The sequence below is a fragment of the Castor canadensis genome, chromosome 8 (assembly GCF_047511655.1).
Source record: "Castor canadensis chromosome 8, mCasCan1.hap1v2, whole genome shotgun sequence".
In the NCBI taxonomy this organism is placed as follows: domain Eukaryota; kingdom Metazoa; phylum Chordata; class Mammalia; order Rodentia; family Castoridae; genus Castor; species Castor canadensis.
This window is the reverse complement of record NC_133393.1, coordinates 148,206,587-148,223,794: the sequence shown is the minus strand read 5'-3', so window position 1 is coordinate 148,223,794 and position 17,208 is coordinate 148,206,587. Positions and strand designations below refer to the sequence as shown.

General features: G+C 47.2%; 1 pseudogene; it reads left to right on the top strand.

Moving 5' to 3' along the window:
* The first annotated feature begins 15,952 nt into the window (after positions 1-15,952).
* On the top strand, positions 15,953-16,297 carry LOC109685668 (intraflagellar transport protein 20 homolog pseudogene; annotated as a pseudogene).
* The last annotated feature ends 911 nt before the right edge of the window (positions 16,298-17,208 follow it).

Genomic DNA, 17,208 nt, shown 5'->3' with positions numbered 1-17,208 from the left:
ATGGAAATGTTTCTCTTGCTGCTTATAAGCAGAATATAGAACATTATGGTCCCTTCTGTAAATCCATCCAGCACCAAGCATGCCAGAGTAGGAGTGACCCTGAGAAGGAATCTCCTCGTCCAAAATACCTGAATAATATGCCAGGGGAGGATGAGGGAAGGGCTAAAATTGGAGTCCTAAAATTGCCCTCTGGGCTCTAAGGTGAGTGCTCCCTGCTTATTATCCTCCATCCACTCACCCATCCATCCAACCATCAATCCATCCATCCATCCATCCATCCATCCATCTATCCATCCATCCATCCATCCATCCATCCATCCATCTATCCATCCATCCATCCATCCATCCACCCATCCATCCATTCACACACCTATCCACCCATCAATCCATCTACTCACCCATCCATCCACCCATCCATCCATCCATTCATCCATCCATCCATCCATCCATTCAACCATCAATCCATCCATCCATCCATCCATCCATCCATCCATCCATCCATCCATCCATTCATCTATCTATCCATCCATCCACCCATCTGTCCATTCACCCACCTATCCACCCATCAATCCATCCACTCACCCATCCATCCATCCATCCATCCATCCATCCAACCATCCATCCATCCATCCATCTATCCATCCATCCATCCATCCATCCACCCATCCATCCATTCACACACCTATCCACCCATCAATCCATCCACCCATCAATCCATCCACTCACCCATCCATCCATCCATCCATCCATCCATCCAACTATCAGTCCATCCATCCATCCACTCACCCATCCATCCATCCATCCATCCATCCACCCACACACCCTCCTTTGAGTTTACCTGTGCATTATGAGAAGCTAAATCCAGTCTATAGTTGAGGAATGCAGGTGGAAGGGACAGCAAGGACAAAGTTGAGCTTGGTGAAGTCAAGAGAGTGAGAGTTCAGTGTGGACAAGGGGCCTATGGGGTAAGAAGAGGCTGCAAGGTGAGAAGGACCAGAGATATGCACCTTGTCAGCCAGAGGAGAACTTGACTTTGTTCTGAGGGTGAGGAGAAGCCCCTGGAGAGTTGAAAGTAGCAGGGTGGGATGCTGTCATTTACACTTGACAAAAACCCCAGTGGGTGCTAGGAGGATTGTGAGGCAGGACTGGAAGAGATGGCTGTGACCTATCCCTTCCTTTTGACTCTTCAAATTTCTTCCTTTCTCAAGGCCAACCCTGATTCCAGGTAGATGAGATGACCCAAGAGGTCCAGGTATCCTAGGTGGTTCTTCAGGGATACTAGCTGGAGAGGGTGGCCAGGTGCAGCCAGCAGCAGAGGTTTAGAAAGGCCACAGAACCTGGTGATCAAGTTAAACATGGAAGCTCTCTGGTCCCATGAGGCATGTCTTAGTCTATTTTTGTGACTATAGCAAAACACCAGAGATTGAGCAATTTAAAAAGGATAGAAGTTTGTTTGGTTCATGGTTCTAACGGGGAAGTCTAAGAGCATGGCACTGGTGCCCAGCGAGGTCCTTTGTGCTGCATCATAACCTGTGTGGGATGTAATTATTTTTTTCTTTCTTTTTTTTTTTTTTTGGTGGTACTAGGGTTGGAACACAGGACTTTGTGCTTGCTAGGCAGACACTGTAGCCTGAACCACACCCCCTACTCCTTTTTCCTTTAACTATGTTTCAGATAGGGTCGCTAGCTTATGTCTGGACCAGCCTGGACTGTCACACTCCTATTTACATGTGCCTCGTAGCTGGGATGACAGGTGCTGCCAACAGCCCAATTTTTACTAGCCAACAGTTTGTCCAGGCTGGCCTTGAACCACTATCCTCTGGATCTCTGCTCTCTGCCTGCCAAGTAGCTGTGATTACAGGTGTGAGTCATGGAGCCTGGCTTCTCTTCCTTTTCTTATAGGGCTATAAATGCCATCCTGGGGATCCCACCCTCACGACCTCATGTAATTCTAAACACCTCCCAAAGGCCCCACTCCAAATATCATTAACAGAAATTTGGGGTTAAATTTCCAACTTTTCCATTCAAACCATTAGCAAAGACAGAGGCTGGCTCATCAGAGCTGGAAGAGTGAGCTGCATCCGCTCAGGCAGGCCAGACCCAGCAATAATTACCAACAGTGCTTGGACGGACATGGGCTGACCCTGCGCCTATCCTTGCCTTCTCCCTGAAGACCCACATCTACCCTAAGAGTGTCACACTTACAGTTCCCACTGCACACGTGGACAAACCAGAGCTTGGAGAGACTAGGTCACTTGCCCAAGATCACATAGTCATAGTGTTATGGGAAACTCAAATAGAGACACGGGACTCTGAGGCAAGGAAGCAGCGCTTTATTGTGCCGGCACAGACTCAGCAGATTGGTGTCCAAACGCTGAGCCCCAAGAACAAAGGGGTCTCACCTTATGTACCCTTGCAAGCAGGTTACAGAGGCAATAAAAATTTTTAAAAAAACAGGTTTAACCCATATGTGGTTACATGCAATTCTACAGGCTACTTCACCCTAGTGCTAAGTGCCCTTCTAACCCTAGTGCTACGTGACCTTCTTCACATTTGGATTCTTTAGGTTTTATCTCTCTGCTGTGCCATCCCTTCCCCCCTGCTACTTTATCAGAACATGGGCATGTCTGTTTCTCTTCTGATCCTTCTCCCTGCTACATTTTTCCCCTCTCTGATGCTCGGATCCACCTAGGGTCAAAGAGCATCATCTTGATTTAGGGGTTTCTATTTCCATAGCATCATTACATGGGAGGCTGTTTTCCTTTGAACTGTGGCATTGATGAGGATGGAGACAGAACTTAAAGGGGGCCCAGGCAAGACAAAACCAGGCAAGCCTCTAAAATCAAAGGCGTAACACTTATGAGGGGTTTTGAATCCCCCAAAAGTTGAAAACCATCCTCAAATAATTCTCCAGGGTTCCAGCCTTTCCAAGTCTGGATGGGACGTGGATGATTTTTCTTATTTGGTTTGTGATCTCTTCTGTGACCTTTCCTTCATCATGAATCTGTAAGCAGCAGTTGCTCAGGTTAAATTTTCCACAGACTCCTCCCTCAGAAGCCAGCAAATAGTCTAAGGCCAAGCGCATTAGTACTTTGTTTAATCAGTAAATTGGGAGCTCTTACAGTCTCATTAGTTATAATTTCAACAACAGCCTGTAACCTGATGATACGGTTCAACATATAGATGGGAGTACCACACCCCAAAGATCCATCCTGTGCCCAGGTGGGCCAGGGGGCCATTCGTCAGCCTTCCAGTTGCCAATTTTCTTTGGGCTTCCCAGCTTTCATATACTGGAGCTCCTAAGAGTTCCCCCCGGCAAGTGGGAGCAGGAAGAAGGATGGACGGACTGACCCCAACACACAAGATCCTGACCAGTTTGGGGGAAGTACAGTGTAGGCTGTTTTCCCACATATCCAGTATGGTCCACTTGGGGCTCGCCATTCAATGTTTGCTGTGTTGACATTGTTCCAGGCCTGTTGGAGATGAGAGAAATTGGACAAGGGATGGGGGTTTGGTTTAGTATGGTTTGGGGATCCCCACCATTGGGTTTTCTGGGTGGTTACATTATAGAATCTTTGGTCCAGGCATGTCAGGCTTCCAATGGAAGTGTTAAATTGTCCTCCCCATCAGGCAAGACAGTTCTTTCTGATAACTGAGGATTTGAGAAGCCAAACCCCAGTGGCTGTCTGGGGGTATCTTGTCTCATTATAGGGCTCGTGGGGGTCTAACTCTGTAGCCTCAAGGGCCATTGACCCCCCCATGTAGTTCCCCCACATACATAGCAGGAAGTGATTTTTAAAGATTGAGCTATAGTTTCTGCTAGTTCTATAAACAGATTTCTGGTAATAGTGGAGATGGGGGACACAGTTCTTTCCATTTCTTCATAGAAGGGGTGAAAAACCTAGTGGCACAAGGCTTTATGGAGACTGTAATTCTTTTAAAGTACAATATGGTCCCTGGGTCTTTGCCCTGCCCATAAATATATATATATATGGCAATCTGCTGGCCATTTTTCCTCTTATGGTCTTCTGGATCAAGGGTGGTAAAATTAACAAGATTACAGGCCCCTAAATGACACCCTGAGGTAGTGACACCCTTTTGAAGGAATGCTGTCTTATCTTTACTTTGCCAGGTGACCCAGGGACACATTTCCAGTTGGGACAGGGTAGGGCACATTCATAAGTCTCAGTTATCTCACACATATACTTATTGAACCTGAACTCCTGTTCCCAAGATAGGCCTCCACACGGGCTGCAATATAGCTGGTTCCCACTAGTGCTCTTACTTACTGCATACAGGTGAGGTGACTCATCATGTTCTGGGGCCCCACATATGTAAAATTGAATTAACACTGGCCGTTTTGGGTTGGTGATCTGGACCCTTTGAATTATGTGGCCTTTCTTGTCACGGCTCCTGACTTCTAGCCATCCATCGTTTGGGGAGCACCGTAGATTGAAAGAGTATATTGACCTTCTTGCAGGCAAATAGAATAGGGGGCTGGTTATGTCTGCAGGTCCCTGAGACTGTTCCCTGGCAGGAGAAATGAGTGTGAGAAACAGGGTCCCAGTAACCCCCTGACCCAACTGAGTTATGAGAATACATGGGTCACAGGATGAGAGCTCTGGGACCCTGAATGGAAAGCACATCAGTAACAATAAACAGTAATTATGCATCCTGCCCAAAAGAGGTAGAAGAGAGCTAATAAAAACTTTCACCATGAGTCCAGTCAGCAGGAGAAGTTTCCACCAAACCTATGGCAAAGATTAGGGTGAGAACTACAGCAACAGACACAGACAAGGGGTGACAATGCATTACAGCAAAATAACTGGCATAGAAAACAGTTCACCTATCCCATTTCACAGTTGATTCCTCATGCTTCTGATGTGCGTAGACTAGTCAGCTTCCAGAGTGACTAGAGCAGGGCTATCATCTCACTGTTCGTGGTCCCCTTTTGTTTCCTGGGAAGCAGAGTCCTGCCGAGGAAGGGCAATGAGGTTCCAGGGGTGGTGACCTTACATGGCGAAGCCAGATCGGGGATGCACTCCCACTGGAGAGAAGCTGGCTTGACTCAACTGTGGTGGATCCAACGAGCTATCTCTGCTACTTTAACTGCAGTAGGGGTAGGAAAATAACACAAAAGGGGCCTCTCCAATGAGGCTTTAACAGTTGGATATTCTATTCCTTTACCCAGATGGCATCCCCTGGCCTGTAAGGGTGTGTGAGAGTTGTCAGGCTGAGAGGAAGTCTCTCCCAGACCCAGTCATTGATCTTTGAGAGAGTCAACCTGAGGGCCTGCGTCTGCTGCCTCAAGGTGAAGTCACCTATTTCTTTAAGGTCCCCACGTATGCCACTGATTAAGGGTGATGGGCGTCCATAAAGGACTTCAAAGGGTGAGAGCCCCATCTGTTTTGTGGGGCTAGACCTAGTCCTTAGTAATGCTATGGGCAGTAATTGATCCCACTGCAGATGGGTCTCCTGACACAGTTTTCCTAACTGTAATTTTAGGGTTCTATTCATGTACTCTACTTTTCCTGAACATTGGGGGCAGTAAGCCATATGCAACTCCCAGGTGATTCCCAATCCCTTAGCCATTAGCTGTACCACCTCTGCCACAAAGGCTGGCCCATTATCTAACCCAATAGACACAGGTATTCCAAACCGAGGGATGATTTCCTTTAATAGACATCTGACCACCTCCCGGGCCTTTTCAGTCCATGTGGGGAAGGCTTCCACCCATCCTGAGAGAGTGTAGACAAACACCAACAGATATTTGCATCTTCCGGCTCATGGCATATCAGTTAAGTCCACGATCAAGTTTTCAAGAGGAGTTCCACCCTTGGCCCTTGTCTGGGGTTATTTTTGGCACATAGGCTGCATCGATCACATACTGTCTTACACCCGAGAGCTTGGGGACATAAAACTGCTGGGCCAGGGTGGTCTCAAGGGCTGTTCGCCCAGAATGATTTCCTTCATGAACTTCTTGACAAATGTAGGGGCCAGTGACTTAGGTATGGCAATGTGGCCATCAGCAAACTTCCACCATTCATCTGGTAGAAAATTTCCCTCCTCAGTCTTAAACCAAGCCTGTTCTTGTGGTGTGTACTGTGGTCCCATTCAGTTAAGGGACATGGGGACAAGGCAGCTGTCAGAACTGTTGGGGCTGGTCCCCTTGTGAGGGCTGCTTGCTTGGCCTCTCTGTCACCTTTCCTTCTTTCCTGACCAATTTTTGCATCTCCCTTCTGGTGTCCTCAGCAGTGTATAACTGCCATCCATTTAGGGGCCCACACAGCATCTAGCAATTTGAGGATTTCCTGTCCATACTTGATACTTTTTCCTCCCGAGTTAATGAGTCCCTCTCTTTATATAAGCCACATGGACACGAATGGTTGTGAAGGCATATTTAAAGTCAGTGTAGATGTTTACTCATGCCCCTGCAGTGAGCTGGAGTGCCTGTGTGAGGAGACAAGTTCAGCCTTTTGTGCAGAGGTCCCAACTGGCAGCAGGTGAGCCTCAGTGACTGAGTCCAAAGTCACCACTGCATAACTGGCAAAGTGTGTGCCATCCCAGACAAAGCTGCTGCCATCTGTGAAATATTCAATGTCCAGATTACCAATAGGCAGATTGGTTAGATCTGACTGGTGTGAGAAAACCTCATTCATAACCTCTAAGCAGTCATGCTCCAGGGACCTGAGTCATTCAATAGGGTGGCCGGGTTCAGTCTTAACAGCCTCCAGCCAGATGCATGGGTTTTCACATAGCATACTCTGGTATTTGACCATCCAAGAGTCAGTCAGCCAATAATTTCCCTTACACTCTGTGAGTGTCAGGGCAGAGTGGGGAACCCAGACGGTGAGTTCTTACCTAGGGTGAGCTTGTCTGCTTCTGTCACCAGGGCATTGGTAGCTGCTAGGGCATGCAGGGAAGGTGGCCAGCCTCAGGAAATGGCATCGAGTTGTTCTGACAACAGGACAAAGTAAGCCACAGGACAGTGCCAGAAGCCTAGTATCTAAGTCAGGACCCTGACAGCTGTCCCCTTTCACTCATGGACATACAGGAAAAAGGGCTTAATCACATCCAGCAGGCCTAAAGCAGGGGCATTTGTAAGTGTCTTTTTGATTTCTCTAAAGGCTTTCTCTTGCTCCCTCCCCCATACTAAAGGCCCCCATTCACTCCCCTTTGTGGCTTTATAGTGGGGTTTGGCCAAGAAGGAGTAGTTAGGGATCCAGATTTGGCAGAAACCTGCAGCTCCCAAAAAGTCTCTAATTTGCTGGTGGGTCTTAGGGGCTGGGATGGAGCATACAGTCTGTTTCCCCTCAGGGCTGAGCCTGCGGTGCCCCTGGGACTGGTGTAAGCTGAAGTATTTGACAGTATTTTTGGCAAATCTGGGCCTTTTACCTAGAGACTTTGTATCCTGACTCCCATAAAAGAGAAAGGAGAAGGAGAATCCCTTCCATATAGTTCTCCTTAGTTGGTCCAGCCAGCAGGAGGTCAACTATGTACTGGAGGAGTGTTCAGCTATGCTGGTCAGCTGAGAAGGCTTTTAGGTCAGATGACAAGGCAGTTCTGAAGATAGTGGGTGAATTTTTGAAAGCTGTGGCAACCATGTCCAGGTTAGATGCCCCTTTTCCCTAGTGTTGGGATTTTCCCATTGGAAGGCAAAAATAGGCTGTCTCTGCAGGGCCAGGTGGATGTACAAGAACGCATCTTTAAGATCTAGGCAAGCAAAAAACTTTACTTCAGCTGGGACAAGGCCTAAAAGAGTGTAAGTGTTTGGGACTAAGCTGTGCAAAGTAACAATTGCTGCTGAATTTACTGCCTGGAGGTCCTGAACTGCCTGAAATCCTCAGTCCCCAGGTTCTAGACTGGTAATAAGGGGGTGTTCCAGGATGACTAACAAGGTCGGAGGATCCCATATATTAAGAGTCTATCAAAGTGTTTTTGAATTCCAACCTGGGCCTTGCAAGGAATGAAGTACTGTTTCTGGCTGACAGGGGTGGCTCCTGGCTTTAGTTCCACTACTACTCGGGGCACATTTTGAGCCAGACCTGGGGGGTTGTCTTCAGCCTGTACACCTGGAATCTTGAAGGGAAGCTTAGGAATCTCAAGAGGTCTCCCTTCAGGGGCACAGAGCTTCCATTCCTCTTTTTGAGCAACCATGAGGATTAAAGTCTTTGCCTCAGATCCTCTCAAATTTAAGCCTGCTGTGCCATCTGAATCAAAAGTTATCTGTGCCCTCACTTTACATAACAAGTCCCACCCCATCAGGCCACAGGGCAATCGGGGAGATAAAGGAATTCATGCCTTACTTCATGACTCCCTAGATTGCATCATCTAGCCAGTAAGAAGGGGTGGTGAACCCGGTCCCCTGTGGCCCCAGTAATAGTTGTACACTTGTTGGAAAGAGGACCCACTGGTTGGGTCACAGCTGAATGTTCTGCACCCGTGTCCACCATGAAATCAATGGGATGTCCCCCTATTTTCATTTGGACCATAGGCTCCTGGAGGCCCAGTAGAATGGAGCCTGGTCTGTCCTAGTCTTCCTCATAGCCTTCCAGGCCTGCCAGTTTGACATTGTTTTCCTTCCAGGGTCTGGCTCCCCTGCCGTGGGCTGGTACTTTCCTTCTACAACCTGGCCTCTGCCGCTGGTCTGGGGGACCTTTTGGGAGTTCCTGGCCTGTTGGGGACATTCATTCTTCCTGTGCCCTTCCCAACAACAGTAGGCACATTGACTTCACCCTAGGTCCTCCCTAGGGCAGGGGTGTCCTGGGGACATTTGTCCTTATCTTCAGGGTTTGCCTCTGCATCTGCCTGGGTTAGCCACTCTGTGGCCTGCCTGACTGTCCAGCAAGGGCTGCTGCAAGGAGGTCCACTTTCCTTTTCATCTTCCTGTTGGCCTCCCACCTATCCTCCTGATTTCGATTGACAAAAACCTTTGTGGCCACCTCCAGGAGCTGGCAAGTGTTCATTCCAGCAAATCCCTCCAGTTTCTGCAATTTTCACCTTATGTCCCCCTGTGCCTGGCCAACAAAAGCAGTGTTAATCATCTGCTGGTTTTCAGTGGCCTCCAGGTCAAAGGGGAGTCCAAGTGGAAGGCTTCATACAAACGCTCATAGAATTGGCTGGGACTCTCATCTGGCCCTTGGAGGATTTCTTATGTTTTGCTCATGTTCATGGCTTTTTTCCCTTGTTCGTTCATGCCTCCCAATTGTGCCTCCTGATACCATTCAAGTCATTTGTAATCTCAGCCATCATTAGGGTTCCAATGGGGGTCTTCCTCAGGGAACTGAGCCTGAGTGTATGCTTGGACATTTAGGGCGCCCTCATGGGCGTGATCTTCTATCCACTTTACAGCTGCCAGTGTTATACAGCATTGCTGGGGACCAAACTCAGGGCCTTGCACTTGTCAGGCAAGCGCTCTTCCACTGAGCTAAATCCCCAACCCCTTGCTCTTCAGTATTAAATAGAGTCAGGAGAAGCTGCCGATAGTCTGTCCAGGTGGGTTTGTGAGTCTGGATGATAGATTGCATCAAATCAATCAGAGCCTGAGGATTTCCTGTGAAGGAGTGGGTATGACGCTTCCAGTTGAGGAGGTTTGTGGTGGTAAAGGGCTGGTAGACAAAAGTCCATCCTCCTTCTTCTATTTGGCCTTCCTGGTCATAATACATGGGGCTCTGGGCTTCCCTCAGGGGCATCTGCAGGGCAGCTGGAGTCTGAGGAGAGTAGAGGTCCTCATGGAGACTGGTTAGATGTTCCTGACCGAGTGGGGGATGTAGGTGAGCTCTGGCATACTCGGAGTGGGTATGGGGTCCATAGACCTCAAGGAGGCCAGGGGAGTAGAGGTCCCAGAGGCTTCCAAACCAGATTTTACAGGTGTGACTGTCCCTTAGGCTTCCCCTCCAATGTTGGAGGTGGGGGTGCAGAACTGGGCACTGGTGGCAGAGGTGGATAGAATGGTGCATAGGATGGTGGCATTTCCTCAGGTTCCTCAACCAGTACAGGTTCCTTTGCTTTCTCTACACTTTGAAGTTGTGGCTACCCTAGCCACCATAATCCTACAGGCCTCTTATAGCCTTAGCCATGTGGGCTGGCTGAAGACAGCATCCTGCCAGCAGTCAATATGGGGAAATTGATCTAGGTGCCCAGGCCTTCCTACAATAACCTTATAAACTTCATTAACCAAGGTTTTATCTAACGACCCTTCAGGGGGCCCCCTACACCAAGAGCAGGCCAATCTACTTCACAAAGGGCTTTAAGCTTGTTAGGGGTTAACTTTACTCCACAGTCTCCATTAAATCCCTTTCTAAGGTTTTTAATCATACACTCTAAGGGAGTGTTTTTACTATGATTTCCACCCATCTCCTCCCATTACCAGATGGCAAGACAGATACAAAGGTGGAGGGGTTTTGAAGGAGAGGTAAGGGGTCCTCTTCTCCAACACAGAAGGGAGAACAATTGTGCCCCTTATTGGTGACCTGGACATGGTCGCCAATCAGGAACTGCACCTACACTCGAGGGCTCACACTTGCTTTGTCTACTCTGGCCACTCCCCTAGCAGGGATTTAGGTGTCTCTTTGGCCATAGTGAGTCCGTATAAACCTCAGACCAAAGGCCTTGTTAGGGCTCACCCTTGACCTATGAGTTCATCATGGATCCATGGATTGGAACTCCACACTTGCTTAGCTGGCCTGCGTCTCAGGCTCACACTTTCACACACTCTCACAGAGCGCAGTTCTTCCACCCCGCTCCCTGAACTTGAGAGACACGGTTTCACCCCCAAAAGGTGGTTACTAGGATGTCTCACTGGGAGTTGATCAGACTTCCCTTCTGCTTCCTGAGGCAGGCCTGAATTCGAACCCAGGTTCTTATCAGTCTGATGGGTGGCACTCCCCTTGCCGGTTCCTGTGCCTCACCAGGTTCTGTTTTGTGTCCGAGGCCCTCACTCTGACTCTCTGGGTGGACAAATCCCTCTTCTGGATCAAACTGTCTATTGGTGCCTGGCAGGATCACTTCTCCTGGTAGTCCGGGGGATGCACTCCAGCCACAGGGAGGTGAAGAACCACAATCTCAGATGAACCTCCAAGAAATGTTTTGGGAAACTCAAACAGAGACAAGGGACTCTGAGGCAAGGAAGCAATGCATTATTGTGTCCGCACAGACTCAGTAGACTCATGTCCAAAGGCTGAGCCCTGAGAACAAAGGGGTCTCACCCTATATACCCTTGCAAGCAGGTTTTAAAAAACAAGGCTTAACCTATATATGGTTACATGCAATTCTATAGGCTACTTCAGCCTAGTGCTAAGTGCCCTTCTACCCCTAGTGCTATGTGACCTTTTTCACATTTGGATTCTTTAGGTTTTATCTCTCTGCTATGCCATCCCTTCCCCCCTGCTACTTTATCAGAACACAGACCTGTCTGTTTCTTTTCTCATCCTCCTCCCTGAGTCAATAGAAAATCTTCCTTGTGCCTGAGGATAGGACTTAGGAAAAAAGATGGTTTGAATAGAAAGGTTGCAGATTTGCATGGAGATTAGAGCACATAGGTCTTGAGCCTCAGCTCTGTCGTAGGTGGACAGGACCCCTAGCTTGCTGGTGTGAGAGTGTGGTCCCTGGCAGCCCTGTCCCATCCATGGCAATGGTACATTGATTGACACAGTTTCCGGGGGCCAGCATCTTTCTGCCCACTGCCACGTTCTGGTCCATGGGGATGGCAGACACTGGATTCCCATGGAGGCCTATCCTTCCTAGGGAGAGAGTGTACTTTCTAGCCAGAGTTGGGGCTCATTGTGAATTTACCACCATCACTCTTCTGGACACATGGCCTCCCCATCTTAGGTGAATTGTGGACCAATCAGGAATTATTCTCTTGGAAGGAAGGTAGACATTCACCTAACTTTTAAATTAAATTTTAAAAAAGCCTTACAAGGAGTTTGAAAGAAGATGCTTTTTGCTTTCTTTCACAGAAGAAGAAACAGAGGGTCTGTGACCTGCCATGACCACTCAGTTTGCAGAGGACAGAATCAGGACTTGACATTTGTCACCTGATGCCTGATGCCCCACCAGCTCTTCCTGTCTCCTGGCCCCCTCTGCTGTCTCTGAGTGAGGCTGTTGGGGCAAGGTAGGCAGGAGGAATGCCAGCAGATATCACTAAGGTGTGGATCTGTTTGTTCTTTGGGAGGAGAGGACACAGGTAGGGAGCTCAAACACTGCAGGACCAAAGTCCCCCAACAGCAGGTGGCCAGTGGGCAACAGCTTCCTGAAGCTGTGGGACCAACTTCTCTGTTGGGCTCAGCAGGTGAGGCCTCAGGCCCATGATGTGGAAATGGTTTAGGTTCTTGTAAAATCAGACGGGAAAAAATAATAAACTTTTAGGTGGAAGAAAATATTTTACTATATAGTACTGATGACTTCATCCAGCAAAGCTACAAACAGCGTTGTGTATGTGGGTGTGCATACAAGTATGTGTACCATGTGATCAACGTGTGTAGGAAGGGGCCCGGGAGGGCAAAAGGGCCTCAATGCACCGCAATGCTTGCAGGGTGGGTGGGGGGGTGGGGCATCTCTGCCACAGCTGGCCCTGATTACAGTCATGAATGATATCTGGTAGGTATTAACCAAATGCCAGGTTTTATTTTCCTTGACTCTCACAACACTTTATAATTTTACAGAGAAGGACCACAGAACTCAGAGAGGTTAAGTAACTTAGCCTGAGGTCACACGGCTAGGAAGAGGCTCAGTAGAGATTTGGGTCCTGTATTGTACTCCACATGCCATTAGAGGACTCGACCTTCTTTCAAGATCCTGGGACAAGCCTTCCCCTGGGGGCATAATTAATTGTTTTCTAATTCTGTCCTCATCCAAGCTGTCTCTTCACCCAGACTCTGTTTCTGAATATCCGACTATATTTTATACTTTTGTTCCCTAGAGGCCCTCGATCCTGCACATTTGAGTGAAGTCGTGTGTGCAGGAGACCCCAGAGACCTCCTGGGGTCCTCCTGGCACCCCCAGGAGTGGCTACTAGTGGATTTGTGGTGGCTATTGCTCAATACTGCTTCAGTACAGCCTGCTGAGGTCACAGACAGTTCCTGGCAGCTCAGTAAGGATGGTCACAAAGTCCTGGGAACTTATCTCTGTGGCTGCTTGGGTCACTTCCACTGGGCAGTGAGCAGGGAAGCCTGGCCACAGAAATCCAAACATGGGATTTGTGATGGCTGCATAGAAGTTCATCTGTTCCAGCACATCGGGGACACAGGCAGCCTCCTGCCTCATGACTTTGAAGACTTGGCTATGTAGCAAGACCCTGTCTCAAAAAAAAAAAAATTAAGCTATATTTTTGCAGCAATATTTCTTTAGCTAATCCTGTGCTATTTTGTTTTGTTTGTTTTCTTTTGTTTTGATCCTGTTATTGATGCTTCACATTCTAACTCTGCCCAGTGGTTGTTAGTGTTAGTACTATTTTTTTGCTATCCAGTTAATTAATATTTATTAACCATTCACGGGGTACTAAGAACAACTTTCTAGTCATCTGGCTTGATTCAAAGGTAACATTTACAATATTGAGAGAATATCTCAAAACCTATGAGAAACAGTCAAAGTCACATTCAGAGGAAAATTTATAGCCCTAAATGAGTTAGTGCTGAGGGTATGGCTCAAGTGGTACAGTGTCTTCCTAACAAGCATGAAGCTCTGAGTTCAATCCCCAGTACTGCTGGAAAAAAAAAGAATTAAAAAACAGAAAAGATAAAAAATGAATGCCTAAACATTCAATTCAAGAAACCAGAAAAGGAACCAAAAAAAAGAAAAAGAAAAAGAAAAGAAAAGAAAAAATTAATAAGCATAAAGGAAGAAAGTAATGAAGAAAAGAAAACCAAGAGTTGATTTTTTGGCCCAGTGCTAGTGGCTCACACCTGTAATCCTAGCTACTCCAGAGGCAAAGATCAGGAGGATCGAGGTTTGAAGCCAACCCCAGGTAAACAGTTTGCGAGACCCTATCTCGAAAAAACCCTTCACACACACACACAAAATGCTGCTGGAGTGGCTGAAGTGGTAAAGCATCTGACTAGCAAGTGTGAGGCCCTGAGTTCAGACCCCAGTATTGCCAAAAAAAAAAAAAAAAAAACTGATTTTTTTCCGAGGTGGAACCTCACTATGTTGCTCAGGCTGGCATAGAATTCTCAGTCCTCTTGCTTCAGCCCCGAGTAGCTGGGACTACAGTTGTGCACCACTGTACCCAGCAGCTATCTGATTCTTTAATATGATCAATATGATAGAATGTCTATGTCAGTGCAGATATAGGGACTGCAGGGACTGCAAATAATTTGTGTGTGTGTGTGTGTGTGCGGCACTGGGGTTTAAACCCAAGTTCTTGTGCTTGCTAGGCAGGCCCTCTTCCACTTGAGCCATGGATTGCAAATTCTTTAGCCAGGAGGCATTTTTTTTTTTTTTTTGCAGTACTGGGGTTTGAACTCAGGGCCTATACCTTGAGCCACTCTGCCAGCCCTTTTTTCTAATGGGTTTTTTTTTTGAGATAGGGTCTCACAAACTATTTGCCTGGGCTGGCTTTGAACCATGATCCGCTTGATCTCTGCCTCCTAAGTAGCCAGGATTATAGGCATGAGCCACCAGTGCCTGGCTGCCAGGAGGCCTTTCTGAACGTTAGTTCTACTACCAAGCTTTTGCTTGGCAAAGTATATTATTTATTTATTTCTGTAGAATGAATTAACTCACACTTAGGGTCTTGAAATAACAAGAACACTTCTCCCAGTTTCTGTGGGCCAGAGCCTAGCTGGAGCTTTGCTGTGTACCTCTGGCTCAGGCTCTCTCACCAGGCTGCGGTAGAGGTGTCAACTGCATGGGTCACTTCAAGGCTCAGGCTGGGTACCTGCCCATGTCAAGTTCACTCACATGGCTGTTGCCAGGCCTGGGGTCTGGGTGGTTGGTGAGAGACATCAGTTCTTTGGCACATGGATCTCTCTGTTGGGCTACTCACAACACTGCTTCATTACTTCTATGCAAGGGGAGAGAAAGAGAAAGAGAAAGAAAGAGAGAGAGACTAATCTTTTTTTGTGATATACCTGCCTTAGTCCATTTTCTGTTGCTATAACAGAATGCCACAGACTGGTAAAATTACAAAGAATAGTTTATTTGACTCACAGTTCAGGCCTTCATCTGTTGCAGGACTTTGTGCTGCGTGATGACACAGCAGAGCAGAGAGGAGACTGGGCTCTAGTTTCTTTAATCAGGACCCCGTGCCTGCAATAGCTGCATTTGCCCATCAGGTGATTAGATGGTCAGTCATCTCCTCAAGGTCACACCTCTTCACACTCCTCAGTGGCGGTCCCATCTGGAGGGAATATTCCAGCCACAGCACTGACCTCGGAAGTGATATTCTGTCACTTTTGCCTAGTCTAGTATTCTGTGAGTTAGACTCAAGTCACAAGGTCCTGCCACACTTGAGGGGAGTTGGTCACACAAAGGTGTGAATACCTCTGGGGACCACCTCAGAGGTAGCCATCACACAAAGGGTTCAAGGCCATACTCCTGGAGTCCACATGTCTTATTTTCTTCTTGCCAAGCTTTTTTTGTGGTACTGGGATTTGAACTCAGAGCCTCGATCTTGGTTGTCAGGGGCTCTACCACTTGAGCTACATCTGCAGCAAGCTTCTAATTTTCTATGATGTCATGATTCATTTGACTAGTTTTTTTCCTTCCCTCACCCATTATTTTTCTGATTGGACATGTAAGTTTTAAAAGCAATGCATGGTAGATTTAAAGGAAGCATCTAGAAGTATCTTCAATCAACTGTCAAGAGTGCAGAAAGGGTCATGAGGTAAGCAGGTTGTGTATCCATGGCAGTGGCTGGAGCTGGTGGGACACGCGCCTGCTGCAGTTAACTTGAGCGAGAAGCTGTCTACCTACAGCAGCCTGGATGCACCACCATTAGGGGGTCGCAGCTATGGCCAAGGACATCCTGGGGAGAAGGGGGGCTGTACTTCAATGAGCTGAACAAGTTGTGGGTGTTGGTTTACCCAGCAGACCACAGAGCTCAGTGAAGACTGCAAGGACTTTGTGCACAAAATTGGCCATTTCAGAAAATAGCTGGTAGTCTAATTGAGCTTGTGGACCATCTTGCAAAAGAAGCAGTGAATGAGAAGAGAGTCATTGGTGTTTGGAATCCAACAACAGCAACTTCAAGCACTAATAGCAGAAAAGAAAATGCAGCTAGAAAGTATTGGGTTGAATGTGTAAAGCAGAAACAGAACAAAATGAATTTATTGACCAGTGTATTTTTCAGAAGTGAACTGAAAATTTCATTTTTATAGCAGGAAGGCAAAAAAAGTCCTCCACAAACCAAAAAAACCTCTGTTCCATTCCAGTGACTTGACTAACGCCCTAAGCATGTCATGTTGGTGTGTCTGGAACACAGTCCTCTGAAGGCAGTAATGCCAAATCTGGGGGAACTGGTACTAAACGTCAGCACACAGCCACTGCCAGTGGCAAGGCAGGCAGGGCCTCCCTCTTCAATTCTTGATGTGAACTAAGCAGTCTGTAAACCTTGATCCACTTTTTTATAAGTTCATAAAGCTTTGGAAAGAAAAGCAATGAATTATTGTTTCCAAAACAAAAAAGAAAAAGAGTGCAGAAAGGAGCAGGAGGGCTGGGAGAGTGGGAATTTCATGGCTTTAATCTTTATGTCTGTTACTTATATAATTGACATGCTGGCTCCAGACATTAGAAATATTAAACAAGAAGGAGGGCGTTCCCTGTGCTCCCACTCCCAAGAGGGAAGCTGCTCACTCCCTTGTCACAGTTCCTTCCTGGTGTCTTCTCTGGATTTATATTATACACATCCCTCTGCCTGTGCAGCTGTTTAACCTGCTTCAATTGGGAAACATTTAAAGCCACAAATCTGTATTTCAGAACAATATTTCAATGACTGTGAAATTGTCTGCCTTTCAATGGCTACATTTATTGAACCGATTTCCTCCTGCTGAACACTTTCCTGAATTCTCAATTTTCATTATTAAAAATACTGTGTTAAATCTGTTTGCACAGAAAGTTTGGCTGGACTCTGAAAACCTCTACAGGACACATTTCCAGGAGAACTTTCCTCCTGCTCTGGATTTTGTGAACCGGAGTAGTTTCTTCATCAGAGTTGGTGGTGACTGCACTGGGCCGGCCACTGGGAGGTCAAGTCCTGCTGAGATACTT